General features: G+C 43.2%; 1 protein-coding gene and 1 long non-coding RNA gene across 9 annotated transcripts in view; one reads left to right on the top strand and one right to left on the bottom strand.

The window, feature by feature from the left end:
• LOC123366515 overlaps positions 1-4,097 on the bottom strand; it is an 83,609-nt gene extending 79,512 nt beyond the window's left edge. The window contains exons 1-2 of the long non-coding RNA XR_006578113.1: positions 3,982-4,097; positions 1,295-1,428 (exon numbers count right to left, since the gene is read on the bottom strand). This is a non-coding gene — a long non-coding RNA (uncharacterized LOC123366515). The remainder of the gene's footprint in view (positions 1-1,294; positions 1,429-3,981) is intronic.
• Positions 4,098-4,323: 226 nt separating this feature from the next.
• Positions 4,324-23,387, top strand: part of DTNB (dystrobrevin beta) — a 354,166-nt gene continuing 335,102 nt past the window's right edge. For 7 of the 8 annotated variants that reach the window (XM_045010065.1, XM_045010062.1, XM_045010063.1 and 4 more), the window contains exon 1: positions 4,324-4,608. The gene's annotated coding sequence lies outside the window, so the exon portion shown is untranslated. Of the gene's footprint in view, positions 4,609-21,800; positions 21,832-23,387 lie in introns of those variants that run through there. The other variant, XM_045010060.1, reaches the window with a different exon arrangement.

Genomic DNA, 23,387 nt, shown 5'->3' with positions numbered 1-23,387 from the left:
TGGAGGTTTACAGGGATCCTCTGGGTCCAATAGCTACAGAATAGTTCACCAAAGGGTGGCATGTAAGGTCTCTACCAAGAGCCAGTGGTCGTCATAATCATTGTGAAATGTATGTAACAACAATATTTTAAAAGTTATGTACCTATGCTGGAAATTATGTTTTTAAAGCCTTGAAGGTTAAAGGCAAGTCAGAAAGAAGTTACATGCCTCGTGTCTATCTCTCAATGTAAGTCTATTTGCATACTGAGTTACCACTTAATCAAGACTGAGACACTGACGAGAGATTGTGAAATCTAGAAGTAACAATACACAGCAGGAGGGTGTATGGTTTATGAATAAATATCAAAGGACTGTTCTGATATATCTGGGATTGGCAAGGGACACCCTGATATCTTTCACCTAGGAGACAAGCTGCTAGTGCGCATGTCTTATAAATGGAGGGTCACAGCTAGTTACACTATAAAATGCTGGGAGAAAGACTTTGGGTGAGGTAAACTTTATTAGATAAGAGAAGAGCTTTGTAATTAAGTCTAGGCTCTGGAATGCATGTTACGATTTTATGCTATATGTAATCCTTTGTTTCCAATATTTCTACTTGATTTCACCTGAATCTCTATGCTTTGTTAAATAAACTTTTACTTGTTCTTTTATAAACATATCAAAGTGCTATGTATTAAATCTGTGGACAGCGCAGTTTTTAATTCTAATATGGAAATTGTGTTGGTTGTAAGATGTTTTAGGCAGGAGTCAAACTGGAAACAAAAAATCAGTGATACAGTTCTAAGATGTGTGTGGAAACTAAATTTTGCCCGAGACACCAAAATAAGACATTAGATTGTCCAGTTATTCAGAATGATTGTGCATACTCTGCTAAATTGCTTTCCCTTAGAATGGCTATAATGCCCAACTGGCCTCTTCAGAAGGTGGAGCTCAGATGCTTTGCTAGATTCTTTGAGACTTCTTGAGTGCAGCTTTTTTCAATGGGACAAATAAAAAAGGTAGATGTATTCTCCCAAGTTTTTTCAATATTGCTTCCCCGAAGAGTGTGTGCTGTCTCCAGCTGAGATAAATCCCAACAGATTATATCAGTTTGGGGAGGATCAGACCAATGCAGTACTTTGAACCCCCAGTATGGATAAACTAAGGCTATGTCTACACTATCGCAGTAAGTTGTCCTATGCTACACAACTCCAGCTACGTGAATAACATAGCTGGTGTCGACATACCTTAGGTCGAATTACTGCGGGGTCTACACTGCAGGGGGTCGACGGGAGAAAATCTCCTGTCAACTTACCTTACTCTTCTCATTGGGAGTAGAGTACAGGGGTCGACTAGAGAGCGATCTGGTGGGTCTTTACTAGACCTGCTAAATCAACTTCCGGTGGATTGATCTCAGAGCTTCGATTCCTGCTGTAGTGTAGACCTGCCCTAAGATGAGAAGAACCAGGTGGTTTTGTAAATGGCTGATTTTTGGAGGGTGCGGGGGGATCTGGAACCCTGTATCTTGGGAAATCCTTGCTCAAATGTCCCCAAATTTGCACCACTAACTCAATCCTTCACCTTTATGAAACACAGAAAATGTCAATGTATTCTTGGCCATCATGCGGATTTTAGAGCCCTAACAATAGTAATATTTTAAACAGTGACTCTCAATTAACCATAGTAAAGCCATTGCTTCACTGTAATTACCATCACTGGGTAACAGTCATTCAGATCACTGACCTGATGATAAAGATGGTCTCTAGTCCCACAGTGTACCTGTAACAGAGGCGATACAGACAACAAAACAAGGCCCTACTACTTATTTACTACGGTTATTGAAACTCTGGCTCAATATGACCTGCTGGTATGCCCCAGCATTCCTGTATTTTACTCTTTGTCCTCAGGTTGCAGCTTCCTGGCAATGTTCTTTCCCTGGCTCTCATGGTGCCCTGCCTTGGCTGGAGATCATGTGATTGGAGGAGCTTTGGGGTTTAGTCACTGAGAACCAGTGGTGCTGGATCATTTTTAATAGTGGGGGTGCTGAAAGCCAACCCCCGTACCCCTGTCCACCCCAGAGCTGAGGCTGGCAGCTGGGAACCCAGTGTGTGAGGGCCAGCAGTTGCGAGCCAGGGCAGGCAGGGCTGGCAGTGCTGCAGTACCCCTAGTTCCCATACCTATGCTGAGAACTCCCACAAGCCCTACCAGAATACTGCAAGCCCTAAATGCTCAAAAATCATGAGACTGGCTTAATCATGAGATTAAAAAAAAATTATATATTTCCGAGTTAATTTATTTGCTAGATTCTGAGGTTTTAGGGTGAACTTGGGGCACATATTTAAGCTTTTCTCAGCACCCAGGAGCCTAAGAAACTTACTTAAAAAAAAAGAAAGAAAGAAAGCTGAGCTTCTTCCCTGAAGCCAGGAGCTAGCGCTGAGAGAAAAACACCATTATGAGACATGCCATAAATCACAAAATTGGCACCAGGGCACCAGCTGGCTGGGGAATGCCAGGGCAGTGCTGGGATGCAGGAGTTGGGCAGGAAAACTCCCCAGCAAAGGGCTCAGGCCTGGGGTGAAAATAACTTAAAGGACTTGCCAGTACTCCAGAGTCCTGTGGAGGGGGAGGGGCCTCAACTGGAAGAGGCGTGGCATTTAAATCCCAGGGCTTTTAAATCAGGATTTAAAGGGCTCAGGGATTCAGCTGAAGCTAGGCCCTTTAAATCACCCCCGGAGCTACCAGCTGCAGAGGTGGCTGGGAGCCCTGGGGTTTGGGCAGAGGTGAAAGTAATTTACATTTCTTACCCATATGGTCCAATCGCAAGCAACCCACCTCTCCTACGTACTTCATGGATCCCTCCCATTGCATGACATGGATAGAGAAAATAAAGCTACTATTACTACTACCAGTACTGTCTGTAATAAAACTTTACTATTGGAATAAGCCTGAAAAAGTGAAAACTCACTGTCACATTTTTCTCCCTGTCTTCCCTCCTCCTCCAGCCAGGCTGTGGACACTAGGCTCCATGCTTTCTCCCTGCCTGGCACTGAGCAGCAGCTGCAGGGGCTTCCTTCTAGCTTGCAGCAGGGAGCAGGGAGACTGGCTGAGGGAGGGAGAAGCCTGCCTCCTGCATAAGAACAGTTTAAACTCAGCTGTTCCCTGTGCAGTTCAGTAACATTTCAAAGAGGATCTGCAAGCAGTTTGGACATCACAATCATGATCCTCTGCTGGGGAGGGAATGGGATAGATTTGCACTTGGAAATGGTTCCTGATTTTGATTGTGTTTTGTGTGTATAGGAGATGCCTTCATCCCAGGGGCAGAAAAGAACTGCCCCTGCCATGGTCACACACTGTTCTTATGCAGGCAGGAGCAGCAGGCATCTCAGCCAGTGTCCCTACTGCAAGCTAGAGCCTAAAGGAGAACCCCTGTTGGGGGTGGGGGAGGAATGCAGAGCCTTGTCTGCAGCCTGGCTGGAGGATGGGGAGGGAGGAGACAAGAAACCAATGTGACAGTGAGTTTTCCCCTTCCACCTGCTTTTATTAGCTCTGGATTTAAGCGGTGGAGCCAAATGCTTGTATTTGTTGTGTATATTAGTAGTATTGGAGACATGATCCCCTCAAGGACTGCCCCTGCCATGGTCAAACACACCCTCCCCACTCCCCCCAGCTACTGTGAGGGACGTTAACAAGGATGTCAGAAACTACTCCTAACCCCGAGAGCTGAACCACTCTCAGGGAACCGCTGAGTTTAAACTATTCTTATGCAGGGAGCAAGCTTCTCCCCTCCTCAGCCAGTCTCCTTTTCTTACCGGTCCTCTATACCGGCCTACTTTCACCTCTGGCTCAGGCCCACAAGGGGAGGCACCACAGGTTTCACCATTTCAGGACTCCATCGTGCCCAGGTTGGGCCTCCTGGTGCCCTGCGCGCTAGGGGCTCCCTGCGCGGACTCGGACAGAGACTACGTGAGGGAAATTCCCCTCACAGCCGCCACCACCACAGACCTGCTTCCAACCCCACAGCAACAACCCTTGCGCCAGCGCACTGAACGACGAGCGTGAGGAGACTCCGCGCAGAGGACTGAACGAGGAGACGCGAGCTCCGCTCTACTAACGGAGAGAAGACCGTTAGAGGGGACCGCGAACGCGCGAGGAGACGTGCTCGCTGATTGGCTGCGGAAGCACGGGGGCCGGAGATATACGGCGAGGCGCGGGCGCGAGCCGTACAGACTTGGTTGCCGATTGGCTGAAGCGCTCGCTCCCACTCGGAAAAAAAAAATCAGCTTCCGCTAGTTGGCTTGACAAGCAGGGGCGGGGCCAGCGGAGTTGGCCGCGGGTTGGCTAGAGCGGTCAGAGCGCGAGGGGGCAGGCCGAGGCGATGTCGGTTTGGTTTGAGTGAGCGAGCGAGCGCGCGCGCCCCTGTGGCGGCCTCCTCGGATTGGTCGGAGTTGGCCCTAGCGAGTTCGCCGGGGAGGGTCCGTTGGAGCAGAGACGCTGAGGCGTTCGGGGACCCGGCGGTTTTGCGGAGTAGGTAGCGGAGCCGGAGTCAGGTGGCTTCCGGAGGCCTGGCCGCCGCCTTCTCCTTCCAGGATAGCGGCCCCGGGGACCCGCTGGTCGCAGCCACCGGGAAAAGTGAGTGCGCCGGGGACGGCACCAGGCGCTGCCGGGGCGGGTGGAGCTGGGGCGGCTGCTGGGGGAGGCGGACGGAACCGTGGGCTAGTCGGGCCCGTCGCCCCGTCTGAGGTATCACGCAGGGTCGAGGCGCGTCACGGAGCTGGTCCAGCACCGTTCGGGGAGAACTAGCCAGGCTTGGCCGGCCCGCGGGAGGTGCCGCCAGTGGCTGGGGCGAGGAGCTCCCCGCCGTACTCGGGTGCCTGCAGGGGCCGATGCAGCGATCGCTGCCAGACCCCTGTGTCGACCCCGCCGCTCTTCCGGCTAGAGGGAGAGCTCCGGCACGGAGTTTTTGCCCCTGAGTTTTTGGGGGGCAATAAGGGTTGCTGTGTACGGGGGCCCTGATGCCTTGTTGCGAGGAACATCTCTCCTAACGCTGCGCATCGGCCTGGAGACAGAAAGGGGGTGGACGCTTCGTTCATGCTCTCGAGATTCCCCCCCCCCCAATGCGTTAGGGGGAGAGACTGCTATTGCATAGATCTGTGTGCACCCTGCACTTCTCTTTCGCGAGCCCCATTGATTTTCTAGGAGGGAGTGCATTTGGCTCCTCTCTGGAACTGTCCTGGCTCACTAGAGGTCTCTGCTGTTTCTCTTCCACTCTGAACTGAACGCTATTGACCATAAGGGAGTGAAATTGCTGCAGACTTCAGTTCCTGGCTCGAAAGCTTCTCTCTCTCACCTATAGAAGTTGGTCCAATAAAAGATATTACTTCACCCATCTTGTCTCCCTGGCTCTGTCAGATATGCTCAGGGCAGAAATATTTATATTCTTAGTGATAGGCGAAGGCTGACCTTCAAAGGGGAAAAAGTGCTTTTTTTTGTTTTTGTTTTTCCTATGAGAGAAACAAGTCTTTTCTTACATGTTTGTCCCAATGTAAGTAGGTTGCTAGTGGGATTGACATTGGATTGTGAGGGGAAGTGACTGTTATGAAGACTGCTTTTACATTGTGTATGAAGATTCCACCCCTTCTGTTAAAGATGAGGAGAGCTCATAGTCCCTCTCGGAGATCTCCACATCCTCAAGTGAAAACTAGGTTTGACATTTCCTGAGACTCTTAAGGTGAGAAGCAAACAGGAAAAAAATTCAGGCCATATTTATGCAACATAAAGAAACAAAGGGCAAACTTTTTTCTTTTTAAAGTAGCCTTTAAAGATTCAAAAAGGAATTAAGGATAGAAAAGTGAAAGTTGCCTCTAGAGAGTTTTTGTGTAATCCAGGTAATCTTGATTGTTCTAAATATCGTGTGGTATTGAACACAGGACTATGTGCATGAACAGAGATATATAGATATATTAAATTATTGAATCAGCTTCTTGTAATTTACATTTGATCTGTTCTTCATGACAAATGCACAGTACAAAGTGCATCTAAGTAAGAGATCAACTCATGTGAAATATACTCTGTGGGCTGCAGTTCTGTGTAAAAGTACAAACATGCGTGAGGTCATGTCACCAAATTTAAGCCTGATGAATATTTATAGGGAGACCTCCAAGGAAAATCTTGATGGTATGGAAAGTGTTATTGATTCAGTTGGTGGCACCCTTCCTCTAGGACCCTCCTGACTGAGTACTAGGTTGGGTGACACTATATTGCTGGAATTTCTGTTTTTATGATGTGTGAAACTGAATCCATTGCTGACTCTGATGTACTGTTACCTTCTGTGGACCAGCCACTAGAGGAGGATCCTTAATACGGTGAAACAGTGGGTTATATAAGCATGAACAGCCCCATTTTATAGACAGCATAGATGAGAACTTAGGTTTAACAGATTTTTTTCTGAGGGACGGTGTTGTTCAGTAATTAAGACTAGCGTCTGTTACAGTAAAAATCTGGATGCTGTTTCCGGCTTGTGTAATCTCTTGGTAGGGAAGGTTTATAAGGTTCTTTACTCAATAATAAAGGTTGTGAAGGATGCAGAATTATTAACTTCTTAAAGTAAAAAAAGTGAGTCCAGAACTATTGCTCCCCTGGTTGCCATCCTACTATGCTTTTCTCTAGGCCAAATGGTACTTTGATGAAGGAAAAGCAGCTGCTGCTGCTACATTGTATTAGTTCTGTGTGGCATGCTGAAGTGATTCGCTGGGGTGGTGCATGCACAGTGCTAATTTGGCATTTCTGGCAGCAAGCCAGGAACAAACTAATGAGCAAAATACCACCAGGAAGTGGCAATTTTGACAGCTCATAACCTGCCCAAAATAAATAGATTTTCAAGAAGCCAGTATTAGCTGCCTCCCTGACCCCAGGCATGGTCTCCTACAAATTTCAAGTTACTGCTGAAAACCATAACAGCACTAGGGCTCTTCTAAAAAAACAAAAAAGAAAACCTCTTCTAAAATTTTTTTTTAATGGCAGAAAGTTTTTAAATATACGAGTCATTACCCCCTCCCTGAAACATGTTGCCAAACAGAAATATTTAGTTTAAAAGAGTTAAGGTTGAAAGTGTTCCTACTGAGTTCAGCACCAACTTCAAAACATTAGTCTGAAAATGCACACCCAAGGGATCTATCTAGTTCTGCTACCATGAAATCTTTCATTGGTCAGTATTGCTCCATCAGACTTAAAGCAGCCATCCTTACCTATGTTCCCAAAAACTTCAAAAATGCATGTAAAGGTTAAAATAGTAAATAATCGATCCATTTTGTATTAAAAGGTTACCAACATAAGTTTCCTGCCTTTTTAAAAAGAGAACAAAGAGGACCCCAGGAATTACAGACCAGTCAGCTTCACTTCAGTTCCTGGAAAGATACTGGACCACATTATTAAAAAACAGTCACTTTATAAGCAACCAGAGGGTAATAGTGTTAAGTAATAGCCCACATGTATTTGTCAAGAACAAATCATGACAACCTAACCTAATTTTCTTGTTTGACAGGGTTACTGGCCTAATGAATAGAGGGAAGCAGTAATATATCTTGATTGTATCTCTTATTTATATCTTGTAATAGATCTTGATTTTAGTAAGTCTTTTGACACAGTCCCATGTGATATTCTCATAAGCAAACTAGGAAAATGTGGTCTGGATGAAATTACTATAAGGTGGGTGCACAACTGGTTGAAAGACCATGCTCAAGGAATAGTTATTAATGATTCTGTATCAAACTCGGAGGATATGTCTGGTGGGGTCCCCCAGGGATCAATCCTGGATCCAGTACTATTCAGTGTTTTTGTTAACAACTTGGATAATGGAGTAGAGAGTGTGCTTATAAAATTTGTGGATGACACCAAACTAGTAGGGGTTGCTAGCATTTTGGAGGATAGGATTAGAATTCAAAATGACCTCGATAAATTGGAGAGTTGGTCTGAAATCAACAAGATGAAATTCAATAAAGACAAGTGCAAAGTACTACAGTTAGGAAGGAAAAATCAGATGCACAACTATAAAATCAGAAATAACTTGCTAGATGGTGGTACTGCTGAAAAGGCTCTAGGGGTTACAGTGGATCACCAGCTGAATGAATCTACAATGTGATGTAGGTGTGGAAAAGGTTAATATAATTTTGGAGTGTATTAACTTCAGCGTCTTGCATACAATGCTGCTGTTAATTGTCCTGCTCTATTCAGCACTAGTTGGGCCTCAGCTGGAGGACAGTGTCCAGTTCTAGGTGTCACATCTTAGGAAAGATTTGGATAAATTGGAGACAGTTCAAAAGAGGAGAACAAAAATAATAAAAGGCTTAGAACACATGATCCACGAAGAAGGATTAAACAGGTTGGGCATGTTCAATCTTGAGAAAAGAAGACTGAGGGGATACCTACCAATAATTTTCAAATATGTTGAGGGCTGTTGCAAAGAGCATGATGATCAATTGTTCTCCATATCCAGTGAAAGTAGGACAAGTAATGGCCTTAATTTGCAGCAGGGGAAGGTTAGGTTAATACTAGGCAAAACTTTCTATTTGTAAGAATGGTTAAGTACTGGAATACGTTACCAAGAGATGTTGTGGAATCCCCATCATTTGAGGTTTTTAAGACCAGGTTAGACAAATACTGATCAGTACTGGTCTAGGTATACTTGGTCTTGCCTCAGTATGGGGAAATGGACTAGATGACCTCTTGAAGTCCCTTCCAACCTTACATTTCTATGATATAACATTATTTTACGAATTTCTGACAATATTGGTCACCACAAAAAACTGCCTGTTAATTGTTACACAGTCTAACTAAAATGCAAAGATTGCATGTTTGCATAAGTCTGCAACACCTTATAATCAACTCATTTCATAACTCCAAATAGATGTCATTTAAATTCTATTAATAAAACTATTCTAATACTCAGAACATCATTTTGAGAATTTGTAGAAGTTTCATATAATTTAATCTGTCCTAGCACTCTTTTGAAATCTTTACTCATTTATATATTGCTTACATAAAACAAGTATAAACCCAGAAGCATATTTTCATTAGTGAACAAAACAAGGGGCAAGATGTTATGAAAACATGGCTTGGTTTTAGTGCCAGTAATATAGCATACAGTCTTTCCGGTTTATGTAGGAGGATAGATGGCAAATTATAGATTTGGAGTTGTAGGTGTACTGTGTTATATACGTATTAAAAAAATTACTTGCTCTGAAGTCCTCCAGTAGAGAAGAGCAAATTATACCTGAAATGTGTTTTGGGTATGGAGAAGGCCATGTAATTCAGGTGTGCCCAACATACAATTCTGTTGTCTCCATTGTGTCTCTGTGGTCTAATGTGTCCCAAAGGAAATCAGGCCTTGACTATAACTGTCAGTAAGAGTTCATCCCTCCCTCCTTCCCATCAGTATAAAAAAGCAGTATAGTATTCTTTGTACTTACTGATTTTGATTTTTTTATTTTATTTTACATTGACACCAAATTTTAACCTTTCATTATACTACAGATTTTTGTATTGACTGCACCAGAGAAGATATTTTTGTTGTGGGTGAGGGGCAGAAACTGATGGTTCTTTGAGCGGCCTCTGCATATTCCCACTGCATGAAACTTTTCTGGAACGAAGAGCAATATGATGAGGCAGGAATGCTTTCAAAGCCCATCTCCAACACAAAGTAGTTCAGGTGGTAATAGACAATACCACTACAAAGTTTTACTTAAACAAGCAAGGGAAGTACATGTTTTTCTCAGCTATGCAAGGGCAATGGTGTTGCAGGAATGGTGCATCCTTCACAAGAGATGCCTATTAACAATACACTTGGATGGGAAGAACAACAGTCTGGTAGAAACAACTAAGCAGAGCTCTGGTGGACCAACCATGAGAAGTCACCGAAGACATTAATGATATAGGAAAGGTTCACATGCTGGATACAACTACAAATATTTAACAGTATTGTATGATTTATATGTGTACACTATCTTCTACTCTTCGATTTGTTGTTCAAAAAACTTACAGGCACACAGTTTGAGCTATTAGGAAGACTGTTCCCCTTATTACTTATCTAGCAAAACAACAGACAAAACATTGAGCTGCGCCTGCAAGGTGACTTACTTGTTTCATAAGAGTAAGATGGTCCTATGTTTTCATCCTAAATTTCTGTCTAAAGTGGTGTTTAATTTTCATCTGAACTAACCTCTAAACTTGACTGTTTCCCCAAAGTGACAGTCTCGTCTCATCAAAGAATTTAAAGCATACTAGTGTCCATAGTTGCTGAGGGAAATGACCTGGGAATCAGAATGGTTGAAGATGAAAGGGATAAGGAGAAGCCGGTAAGAAGTGGGGAGGGTAAGGGAATATAGTGTTAAGTTGTGGGGTGGAGATAGTGAATGAGATATTCATAGACTTCAAGGTCAGAAGGGATCATCATGATCATCTAGTCTGACCTCCTGCACATTGCAGGCCACAGAACCTTACCCACCCACTTCTGTAATAGACCCCTAACCTCTGGCTCAACTGCTGAAGTCCTCAAATCATGGTTGAAAGAATTTAAGTTACAGACAATCCATCTTTTACACTAGTTTAAACCTGATATTGAGGGAGATAAGGAAAGGAAGGGGAGAAAAGAGAAGTGAGTGAATCTTTTTGTGGATCTTGTTCAATTTCTCATTGTAGGTGAGTAGATTAGGTAGAATTTAAAGGGTGACAAACATCTATGATTGCACATGTGGGATTTTAATAAGGGAGAGATATTTAATTTATGAAAAAAAAATAGTAATTGAGTCAGTGGTGTTCTTGATTTTTCTCCAGGGTGCAGGAGTGGAAGAAAAGTATGGAAGGTGTGACTTATACTTAAATGCTTGAAAAGTTTGATACTTACTAGCCGAAGGACTAAGTATGCTCACTGAGGTGAAAAAATAATTGCACCATCATGCTCCCTCCTTGCAATTTGAAGGGGAAAAGTACTTAAAACTTAGGCCGTTACCTACAGCTGATGAGCTCCAAGAAGAGCGAAACCTTTTAAAATAGGTCCTGTAGTATTGGCCTAAGGAGGTTGGATGTGAGTTGCTTTCTTTCTTTCTTGTGCTTTTATAAAGCCAGGAACAAAAGTAGCACAGAAACAATCTAGAATGAGCAGTGACTGAAGTTGAAACCAAGTAGGGGCTTTTCTAACCAGAGAAGTGCAGCTTTGGAAAGTAAGGTACACACAGAGTGGGTTTGGGGACGAGATAAATTAAAGGATAAAGGTAGGGAGAGAGACATGAGGGGAAAAAAAGAAATAGAAAACAGGGAAGGGAGGAAAAGTGGGAGAAGAAAAGTAAAAGGATTTTAAGAAGTTTTCAGACCCTTTTAATAGTAAAAATGACTATATAAAAGTTATTTCCATTTTTCCCTATGTGAAATTCATAAACTGCATTTCCTGAGGAGTCTGGCAAAGTGATAATTCAGGATGCAATCAAGTAGCTTTGATATTCTTTCAGGGCTTTGATGTGGGAATGCATGGCTATAGATCAGTAAAATATTACTCCTGGGGGAATTCTGTGCTAAAAAATTAAAAATTCTGTGCACAATGTATTAAAATTCTGCATAGTTATAATTACACCAGTTTCAATTATTTTGGTAATTTATTTCAAAATACCTGTCAGCAAGTATGGCTGTAACAATGCAGACAACAGAACAGATTCAGGAAATGATTTTTGATAAATAAGATTCCTTACTAGGGATATTAATAAAGAACTTTGAGTAATAATTCCTTTAAACTACAATACAGAAATGTTTCCTGCACCCCTCAGAAGCAGTGCAAAGGCTTGGGGGAGTCACAGGTAACAGAGGAGCTGATGGAGAGTGAAGTTGCTGGGAAGGAGCATGGGAGCGAACCTGGAGGGTTGCTGGTGCGGGTGAGAGGTATACAACAGATTATTATTTTTTTTTGTGAGAGGATTGTTAGGGAGCTGGGGAGCTTCTCCCATGCAGACCCTGGCTGATCTCTGTCCTCTCCCATTCAGTCAGGCACATCTGCCCCATCCGTCCCTGCACCAAAATTCAGTCACCATCCTCTCCAATAGCCCTTCTGAACTGCAGTCTGTGACCCCCCAGCACCCCTGTATGCCCTGTTCTGTCCCCCCCTGCCCCATCCCAGGCCTCCTTGCCTGACCCCATGGGCAGGGCACAATGAGGAAAGCAGCCTCTTCCCCTCCCCTTCCATGGTTGGCTTCTCCAGCCCGGAGCTGGCCACCCCATCTTCTGGCACCACAGCAGCCCTAGTGGGTGAAAGGTGTAATTGTAGCACCTCCTGAGCAGAATGTATTTTCTACAGGGGAAAAAAATATCTTCAGGGGACATGAATTCTGTGCATGTGCAGTGGTGCAGAATTCTCACAGGGGTAAAATATGTAATGCCATTTTTTAAGATTCACTGTACACGTGTTCTTATTTTGAAGGGAAAGACTGAAAAATGCTGAATTAAAAAAATGCTTCAGGATTTTGTAATTTGTAAATCCAAATTGTAGGTAAAATTAATAAATACATTTTAGTGCTACAAGTGAGAGGCCGTTCTTCAAAAGACATCTGGGTATGTGGATTTCTTTTCATAGGTATGTGCTTTTCCGTATAGTGAAGGTGGTACCTCTCCAAACTTTCTAAATCTGTTGGTTTAAACAATAGGCATCTTGAACCAACAACCCTCTTGTTGCTTCAAGTCAGAGTTTTTCAGGCTTCAACTAGTAATAAGCTTCACTGGGTTGCTGTTAGGGCTGCCTAGTGTCTCAATTGACACCACTTCAACTTTTCTCGTTGTATAGTGTCCTTAGGCTGGAGCTCTCACCCCAGTGAGTTGTTGGTTTGCTGTTGTTCAGCAGTACTAACAACTCCCGGTTTGGACACACTAGGGGCTTCACACCTTGAAGTGTTGTTTGTTCTTGCCTGGAGATTCAGGGCTTTTCTGGTGCTTGGTGAAACTTGCGTTGCCCAATGCATTAGGATTTTGGTTTTCATAGCTCCCACTGCACTGAGACACCTGCACAATTGACTTCTGTGTCTGTTCTATTTTCTTTCAGGTGCCAAGGTCAGTAGGTGTGAACAAAGAGGGTAGATCAAATGCCTACAGCAGTTTTCATAGTACTCATGGAAAGCATCCACATGAGACAACCTCTGTGGATCCTGAGGTATTAGTAATTTCAACTGATACACAGGTGCCTGCATCACATCTGAGTGATGGGGTGATCTGTGAGCTGAGCTGGACTGGACTGCTGGCAGTCCAAGTACAAACTGGCTTTGGGATGAACGGCATAGACAGCTGCAGCGTCACAGGAGCCAGCAACCAGAGCTGTAAACAGTGGAGTTTCAGTGGGAGTTCTGTTGAAGGAGAAGGTTTTTGTATTTTGTAGTTATATGTGTGGAGGCTGGTAGGGGCAGTGTGCTGGGAGAGAAGGTGAGCCCTGATTAGGGGGTGGGGCTTCTCTGCTTAGGGGTCCTATAAAGGTAGCCAGCCAGTCAGGCAGCGGCATAGACAGCTGCAGCGCCACAGGAGCCAGCAAACAGAGCTGTAAACAGGGGAGTTTCAGTGGGAGTTCTGTTGGAGGAGTTTGCGGGGGAGACTAAGAGAGCTAGGCAGAGGAATAGACAGGCCAGTGAAGGGAGTGGGTGGTGTTCTGCCGGTGTTCTGGTGCCCATTGGAGGGTTTGTTTTGCTGTAAGTGGTGGTGGTTTGCTTTGCTTTGTGTTTCCTGGACTAACAGGTTTTAGGTGAGAAGGCTGTGACCGATACAGGGGCAGCAGTGGAAGACACAATGAGGATAACTGTATGTGGAAGCTGCGGCATGTACATGATCCTGGAGGGGGTACCTGAAAAGAGTTTCGTCTGCATGAAGTGCCGCCTGGTAGAGCTGATGGAAGAAAAGATCCGAGGATTAGAGATGCAGGTGGAAACTCTGGTTGAGTTTAGAAAGGGGTTCGAGCAGATGATGGAGCAGAGACATGAGGAGGCTGAAGGGAAAAGCTCAGACTTGCAGATGGAAGCAGGACCAAAGAATTCTGAGGGGAGACTGCTGGGTGAGGAAAGTGGACGGTGGAAGCATGTGACAAAGAGAACCAGGCAGAGGAAAAAGACGGGCCAGTGAAGGAGAAATAGAGCTCAGGAACAGGTTTGCAGAATTGGAAAATGAAGAAGGGGCACAGCAGGTGGTAGCTGAAGGTGAGAGGACAAGGAAGAAGAGAAAAGCAGCTAGTCCTATAGGAAGAGGGGAAGAGTCAATGGAGACAACACCACCAAATATGAGCCTCAGGAGGATAGGGGATGGGTTGCGGAGGACTGCAAGGGACAATAGAAATCAAGAGGACTTGCAGTCAGATGGAACAGGGGATAGACCGGAGAATTACACTATCACCAGGAAAAGGCAGGTCTACAAGATTGGGGACTTTCTACTGTGAAGAATAGACAGGCCTGTAACTAGAGCTGATCCGGAGAACAGAAGTGTATGCTGTCTGCCGGGTGCTAAGATATGGGATGTGGACCTGAGGCTGAAAAGGATCCTAATGGGAGCGGGAAAGAATCCGTTGATTGTCCTTCATGTGGGAACAAATGATACGGCTAGATTCTCGCTGGAACGTATCAAGGGAGACTATGCCAGGCTGGGGAAGACGCTTAATGAAATTGAGACTCAGGTGATCTTCAGTGGGATTCTGCCTGTTCCTAGAGAAGGGCAACAAAGGTGTGACAAGATTATGGTGATCAACAGATGGCTCAGACAGTGGTGCTATAAGGAGGGCTTTGAAATGTATGGCCACTGGGAAGCATTCATGGACAGAGGACTGTTCTCTTGGGATGGACTTCACCTGAGTAAGGATGGAAATAGACTTCTAGGATGGAGGCTGTCGCAACTGATTAAGAGAGCTTTAAACTAGGAATTTGGGGGAGATGGTTGGGAGATGTTCAGGTAATCTCCACGCCAGAATTTAACATTGAGAGGGAAAAAAACAAAGTAAGAAAGGATACAGCCGTGGGCAGGAGAATGGACATAAGGAGGAAGGGTAGTGTAGATACCAGTCTAATAAGTGATACTGGTGGTAGACTGTCTGTGCCTAATCGGGTAGAGAATGACAGTGAAGCCAAACGGCAAAAATTAAGATGTTTGTACACTAATGCAAGGAGCCTAGGTAAGAAAATGGAGGAACTAGAGCTACTGGTGCAAGAAGTGAAGCCAGATATTATAGGGATAACAGAAACATGGTGGAATAGTAGTCATGACTTGAGTACAGGTATTGAAGGGTATGTGATGTTTAGGAAAGACAGAAATAAAGGCAAAGGTGGTGGAATAGCACTGTATATCAATGATGAGGTAGACTGTAAAGAAATAAGAAGTGATGGAATGGATAAGACAGAGTCTGTCTGGGCAAAAATCACATTGGGAAAGAAAGCTACTAGAGTCTCCCCTGAGATAGTGCTTGGGGTGTGCTACAGACCACCAGGATCCGATTTGGATAGAGACCTCTTTAATGTTGTTAATGAACTAAACATTAATGGGAATTGTGTGATAATGGGAGAGTTTAACTTCCCAGATATAGACTGGAGAACAAGTGGTAGTAATAATAATAATAGGGCTCAGATTTTTCTGGATGTGATAGCTGATGGATTCTTTCACCAGGTAGTTGAAGAACCAACAAGAGGGGATGCCATTTTAGATTTGGTTTTGGTGAGTAGTGAGGACCTCATAGAAGAAATGGTTGTAGGGGATAACCTTGGTTCGAGTGATCATGAGCTAATTCAGTTCAAACTAGATGGAAGGATAAACAAAAATAGATCTGGGACTAGGGTTTTTGATTTCAAAAGGGTTAACTTTAAAGAATTAAGGAAATTAGTTAGGGAAGTGGATTGGACTGAAGAACTTGTGGATCTAAAGGCGAAAGAGGCCTGGAATTACTTCAAGTTAAAGTTGCAGAAACTATCAGAAGCCTGCATCCCAAGAAAGGGGGAAAAATTCATAAGCAAGAGTTGTAGACCACGCTGGATGAGCAAGCATCTCAGAGAGGTGATTAAGAAAAAGCAGAAAGCCTACAAGGAGTGGAAGATGGGAGAGATTAGCAAGGAAAGCTACCTTATTGAGGTCAGAACATGTAGGGATAAAGTGAGAAAGGCCAAAAGCCATGCAGAGTTGGACCTTGCAAAGGAGATTAAACCAACAGTAAAAGGTTCTATAGCCATATAAATAAGAAGAAAACAAAGAAAGAAGAAGTGGGACCACTAAACACTGAGGATGGAGTGGAGGTTAAGGATAATCTAGGCATGGCCCAATATCTAAACAAATACTTTGTCTCAGTCTTTAATGAGGCTAATGAGGAGCTTAGAGATAGTGGTAGGATGACAAATGGGAATGAGGATATGGAGGTAGATATTACCACATCCGAGGTAGAAGCCAAACTCGAACAGCTTAATGGGACAAAATCGGAGGACCCAGATAATCTTCATCCAAGAATATTAAGGGAACTGGCACATGAAATTGCAAGTCCATTAGCAAGAATTTTTAATGAATCAGTAAACTCAGGGGTTTTACCGTACGACTGGAGAATTACTAACATAGTTCCTATTTTTAAGAAAGGGAAAAAAAAGTGATCTGAGTAACTATAGGCTTGTTAGTTTGACATCTGTAGTATGCAAAGTCTTGGAAAAAATTTTGAAGGAGAAAGTAGTTAAGGACATTGAGGTTAAAGGTAATTGGGACAAAATACAACATGGTTTTACAAAAGGTAGATCGTGCCAAACCAACCTGATCTCCTTCTTTGAGAACGTAACAGATTTTTTAGACAAAGGAAACGCAGTGGACCTAATTTACCTCAATTTCAGTAAGGCATTTGATACGGTTCCACATGGGGAATTATTAGTTAAATTGGAAAAGATGGGGATCAATATGAAAATTGAAAGGTGGATAAGGAACTGGTTAAAGGGGAGACTACAACGGGTCATACTGAAAGGTGAACTGTCAGGCTGGAAGGAGGTTACTAGTGGAGTTCCTCAGGGACCAATTTTATTTAATCTTTTTATTACTGACCTTGGCACAAAAAGTGGGAATGTGCTAATAAAGTTTGCAGATGACACAAAGCTGGGAGGTATTGGCTAACACAGAGAAGGACCAGGATGTCATACAGGAAGATCTGGATGACCTTGTAAACTGGAGTAATAGTAATAGGATGAAATTTAATAGTGAAAAGTGCAAGGTCATGCATTTAGGGATTAATAACAAGAATTTTGGTTATAAATTGGGGACGCATCAGTTGGAAGTAACAGAGGAGGAGAAGGACCTCGGAGTATTGGTTGATCACAGGATGACTATGAGCCGCCAATGTGATATGGCCGTTAAAGCTAATGCGGTCTTGGGATGCATCAGGTGAAGTATTTCCAGTAAAGATAAGGAGGTGTTAGTACCGTTATACAAGGCACTGATGAGACCTCATCTGTAATATTGTGTGCAGTTCTGGTCTCCCATGTTTAAGAAGGATGAATTCAAACTGGAACAGGTACAGAGAAGGGCTACTAGGATGATCTGAGGAATGGAAAATCTGTCTTACGAAAGGAGACTCCAAGAGCTTGGCTTGTTTAGTCTAACAAAAGAAGGCTGAGAGGAGATATGATTGCTCTTTACAAATATATCAGAGGAATAAATATCAGGAGGGAGAGGAATTATTTAAGCTTAATACCAATGTGGACACAAGAACAAATGGGTATAAACTGGACACTATGAAGTTTAGACTTGAAATTAGATGAAGGTTTCTAACCATTAGAGGAGTGAAGTTCTGGAACAGCCTTCCAAGGGGGGCAAAAGACATATCTGGCTTCAAGACCAAGCTTGATAAGTTTATGGGGGGGATGGTATGATGGGATAGCCTAACTTTTGGCAATTAATTGATCTTTGATTATTAGTGGGTAAATATGCCCAATGGTCTGTGATGGGATGTTAGATGGGGTGGGATCTGAGTTACTACAGAGAATTATTTCCTGGGTGCTGGCTGGTGAGTCTTGCCAACATGCTCAGGGTTTAACTGATCGCCATATTTGGGGTCGGGTAAGAATTTTTCTCCAGGGCAGATAGGCAGAGGCCCTGGAGGGTTTTCGCCTTCCTCTGCAGCATGGGGCATGGGTCACTTGCTGGAGGATTCTCTGCACCTTGAAGTCTTTAAACCACGATTTGAGGACTTCAGTAACTCAGACATAGGTTAGGAGTTTGTTACAGGAGTGGGTTGGTGAGATTCTGTGACCTGCATTGTGCAGGAGGTCAGACTAGATGATCATAATGGTCCCTTCTGACCTTAAAGTCTATGAGTCTGAGTCAAATTCCTCCACTCCAAATTGTAGATTCATGCACCTGAGGATGAAATGTCCATACAGGGAGGACATAACAGTTTTCACGTACATAAAAGGTTGTTACAAGGAGGAGGAGGAAAATGTGTTCTCGTTAACCTCTGAGCACGGGATGAGACGCAATGGGCTTAAATTGCAGCAAGGGTGGTTTAGGTTGGACATTAGGAAAAACTTCCTAACTGTCAGGGTAGTTAAGCAATGGAATAAATTGTCTAGGGAAGTTGTGGAATCTCAGTCATTGGTGTTTTTTAAGAATACTTTAAACAAATACTTGTCAGGGATGGTTTAGATAATACTTAGTTCTGCCATGAGTTCAGGGGACCGGACTAGAAGACCTCTCAAGGTCTCTTCCAGTCCTGCGATTCTATAATCTACTGAAGAAAACATTGCATCAGGTGGAACCGTATTGACTTCCACATGGGTCATCAGCAGGTTTTGAACCTTTAGATCTGCAACACAGACTTTTACCAATTAACCTTATGGAGTAACTGATACCGATAGTAGATTGTCATCTGGACTAGCCACTAGACAGGAATATCATATACCTTGCTAATACATTTTATAGATATTTGCTGTCTGCAAATGTATGCTGATGCTCAGAAATCTTGAATTCAATTCCGTATACTGAGAGGAATGAATTCTAGTAGTCATAGATGCTTCTGCCTCTGTGTCCCCATCTCCTCCTTTCTAGCCTGTCCCAGCGTAGTTTTGTGGTCTCTCCTCCACCCAGGGTGCATGTGATTTAAATCGAATTGATTTAAGTCATGATTAAAATCACTAGTCAGGAAGACTCGATTTAATCATGAATTTCTACATAAAAGTATATTCTTGTTGGTTGTTATAATCTTAATACATATTCTTCACAACTCAGAGATAGATGTAGGTTTCATTTTTAGAAGGTACACACGATACATTTTTCAAGTTATTTATTTTGAAAACTTTTCAGATTAGTTTTACAGCTATATCGGAAAATGAATGATTGTTTGATTATTTCATTTACCAAAGGTAACTGAAGCAGATATTTATGAAGTCATTGGGAGGGGAACTATCTCCAATTCAACAGGTTAATCATTAATATTTGGAGGATTTTCTTGTCATGGTGTATTAGGAGGAAAACCTCACCAGACAGACATTTAAATTATTTTATTTAACTAAAACAACGTTATGTATTCTGGATTTTTTTCTTCAACAGCAAACATATAATATTTTAACAAAACACACACATGACATACAGGACAAACTTACAATTAAAAACGAATGGTGCCAAAATTCTATTCCTATTTATACAAAATAACACAACCAAAAATAAAAAGTAAAAGGGTTAAACATTTGAATAAACAAATTATTACCTTATTTAAAACTTGTAGCATAAATTTGATAAAAATATATTAGTATTTGCCAAATGTATTGTATTCATTCGGTAACAAGGAATTTTGCATTACTTTATATTTAACATTATTTTAAAACTCTGCTATATGGAAATAAGAAAAGCCCATGTTTCAAATATTAGTTAGTGGTTAGGATAAGAAGCAGAGAATGCACTTCTGTTGCTTGGCAACCATATCTTCAAGAAAGTTAGGAATAATTCCAGCTGTTGCATTCCTGGAGGGTTAAAATAATTAATTTACTGGATTTAAAGTTTTTACCTTGTTTTCTTTTTGTTTCTTGTTTTGTTCCGTTTTCAATTGCTTTATTTTTTGGAGGTTTCTGTAAAAACTATAGCTTTTAACTTTTAAAACAAAAAGAGAGAGCCGAAGTGAGGAGAGGCGGAGGGGGGAAAGGGGGGGGTGAAGAGCAACCTAGGAAGGTAGCGAGACCTGAGCCAAGAAAGATTAACTCCATCAAGGTTAGTTATCACAATAGGCAAAGCTTCTGCTACAGTTTCAGATTCAGTAAATTCTGGGGCTGTTGGCAGAGCTGGATACAGAGGAGTTTTAGGAGCTTCATATGGGGGTGGCAAAATTTTCTGAGAGGGACTTGGGGAGAGGGGTAGCGATGGGCTCTACCTTTTCTGTCTTCTCCTCATTAAGAACATAAGAAAGGCCGTACCGGGTCAGACCAAAGGTCCATCTAGCCCAGTATCTGTCTACCGACAGTGGCCAATGCCAGGTGCCCCTGAGGGAGTGAACCCAACAGGCAATGATCAAGTGATCTCTCTCCTGCCATCCATCTCCATCCTCTGACGAACAGAGGCTAGGGACACCATTCTTACCCATCCTGGCTAATAGCCATTTATGGACTTAGCCACCATGAATTTATCCAGTCCCCTTTTAAACATTGTTATAGTCCTAGCCTTCACAACCTCCTCAGGTAAGGAGTTCCACAAGTTGACTGTGCGCTGCGTGAAGAAGAACTTCCTTTTATTTGTTTTAAACCTGCTGCCTATTAATTTCATTTGGTGACCCCTTGTTCTTGTATTATGGGAATAAGTAAATAACTTTTCCTTATCCACTTTCTCAACATCACTCATGATTTTATATACCTCTATCATGTCCCCCCTTAGTCTTCTCTTTTCCAAACTGAAGAGTCCTAGCCTCTTTAATCTTTCCTCATCTTTAGGAGAGCCTGGGGCTGCCTGTTTAGCTGCAAACATTGTGCCCCCGTGGAGGACAGAGCACAGATCAAGGGCCTTGCATATCATGCTAAACAGGACGGTGGAAACATCCTCAGAGTATCTGCCAGGGTTAATGGCACAGTATAGCCTTTTAGAGTTTTGCCCAAGCTAAGGGAACAGATCCATTCTATTTTTGGATTGGTCGAATTTTGGCTAGTAAAAAGGTGAAACTGCAAATGTTGGAACTGTTCAGTTTCATTATCTGCGCGGTCTGCAGCGTGCCATGGGCATGGCCCAACTCCCTTGCATCCTGTTCGTGACGCCATGTAGATTGCCACGGACTCGCAGGGGCGAAAGAAAATGCAGGCCTGTTATTTACCAGGCTGCACGTGGCAACAGACTATATTGGTAAGGGATGCAAGGAGAGTGTGGGTCACGATGCAAACTGCAAACACACACACACACACACTAAACTTAATCAATTTAAAGTTTTATTGGGGATAATTACATGGGGTAAGGGAGCAGCGTATGATTAGCTAATAGAGTTAATGAAACTTAAAACACACAATGACTAAAATATCTACTAACAATATTTATAAACAAAGATGCAGCATTTAGTAATAACTGATACTTACAAATACAAACCAACGCATAACGACCGGCAAACGTAGAAGCTCTGTTTGAAACACGTGAGCTGAGAGAGAGGCTTCGAGGTGATCAGGCTCGGTTACGGGTATACACAGGATTCGTTTTTCTTTCTCCTCTCCCTGCCTGCACATGGCAGGCAGGCCATAAAGTACCAACTATGACATCATAGAAGTGTCATAGGGGATGGGGCCCAAAACCTGTTTGTGTTCGTTTCTGATTGGCACAAGCGAAGTTTACACCAAGTAGGGGAGCAGGTGCCTTAAAGTCTGGCTTCGCCCCCAAAAGGTGAGGAAATGCATATTGTTTTAGAATGCGTTCAACACTGAATGACAAAAGAAGAGGCCAGGGCAATACCGGTATGGGCAAGTTTTACAGGCTGCAGACAGGAACTCATCTCAACATATGAATTTTTTAATTTAAACATTCAAGTTTTTTAAAATGAGGTTTGTTTTTGTTAAAATTGTTTTTAACTAAAATAGTTAAATGAAATATTAAAAAAAAATCAAATCTACTATGTCAGCCAGGTCAACGTGGAAAAACTTAAAATACTGGCTTCTGCAGCTAACGCAGTTGTCTTCACCTTCATTTTCCTGTTTGTTCATAATCTGGAAAAGAAAAACAAGCTTTCCTGCTTTTTCAGGTCCCGAACAATTTCTCAATTTGGAATTAATTAGTCTAAAGGAAGAAAATATTCTTTTTATACGGGCAGAAGAAGCTACTGCTGTTAAAAGTGAGATTATCACTTCAACAGTCTCTGAATCTAAGGGTATGTCTACACTACGAAATTAGGTCGAATTTATAGAAGTCGTTTTTTAGAAATTGTTTTTATACAGTCGATTGTGTGTGTCCCCACACAAAATGCTCCAAGTGCATTAAGCCACAGTACCGAGGCTAGCATCGACTTCTGGAGCGCTGCACTGTGAGTAGCTGTGGGTAGCTATCCCACAGTTCCCGCAGTCTCCGCTGCCCATTGGAATTCTGGGTTGAGATCTCAATGCCTGATGGGGCAAAAATAGTGTTGCGGGTGGTTCTGGGTACATGTCGTCAGGCCCTCCTCTCCTTTCCTCCCTCCCTCCGTGAAAAATGGCAGACAATCATTTCGTGCCTTTTTTACCTGAGCAGACGCCATACCACGGCAAGCATGGAGCCCACTCAGCTCACCATCACTGTACGTCTCCTGGGTGCTGGCAGATGTGGGACTGCATTGCTACACAGCAGCAGCTCGTTGCCTTTTGGCAGCAGATGGTGCGTTATTATTGGTAGCCATCATTGTACTCCTGCGTGCTCTTTTAGCTGACCTCAGTGAGGTCGGTCAGGAGTGCCTGGGCAGACATGGGAGTGACTCAGACAGGTCATTCCCATCTTTGGCCAAGCACCCAGGAGATGACGATGGCTAGCAGTCGTACTGCACCATCTGCAGACAGCCTAAGATGTAAAAGATGGATGGAGGGGATCAAAACAAGAAATTGACCCAATTTGTTTTGTGAAATCAACGGCCTGCTAAACCCAGGGTTTTGAGTTCAATCCTTGAGGGGGCCATTCTGTGTGACAGTTGTTTGTGTTTCTCCTTGATGCAAAGCCACCCATTTGTTGAATTTAATTCCCTGTAAGCCATGTCGTCAGTCGTCCCTCCCTCCGTCAGACCAACGGCAGACAATAGTTTCGCGCCTTTTTTCAGCGCAGACGCCATAGCACTGGGATCATGGAGCCCGCTCAGATCACTGTGGCAATTATGAGCACTGTAAACACCACCTGCATTATCCTGGAGTCTATGCAGAACCAGAAGTGGCAAAAGCAAAACTAGGCGAGGAGGCGATGGCAGTGCAGTGATGAGGACATAG

Source organism: Mauremys mutica, chromosome 3, assembly GCF_020497125.1.
Source record: "Mauremys mutica isolate MM-2020 ecotype Southern chromosome 3, ASM2049712v1, whole genome shotgun sequence".
NCBI lineage: Eukaryota > Metazoa > Chordata > Testudines > Geoemydidae > Mauremys > Mauremys mutica.
This window is presented reverse-complemented; position numbering and strand designations above follow the sequence as displayed.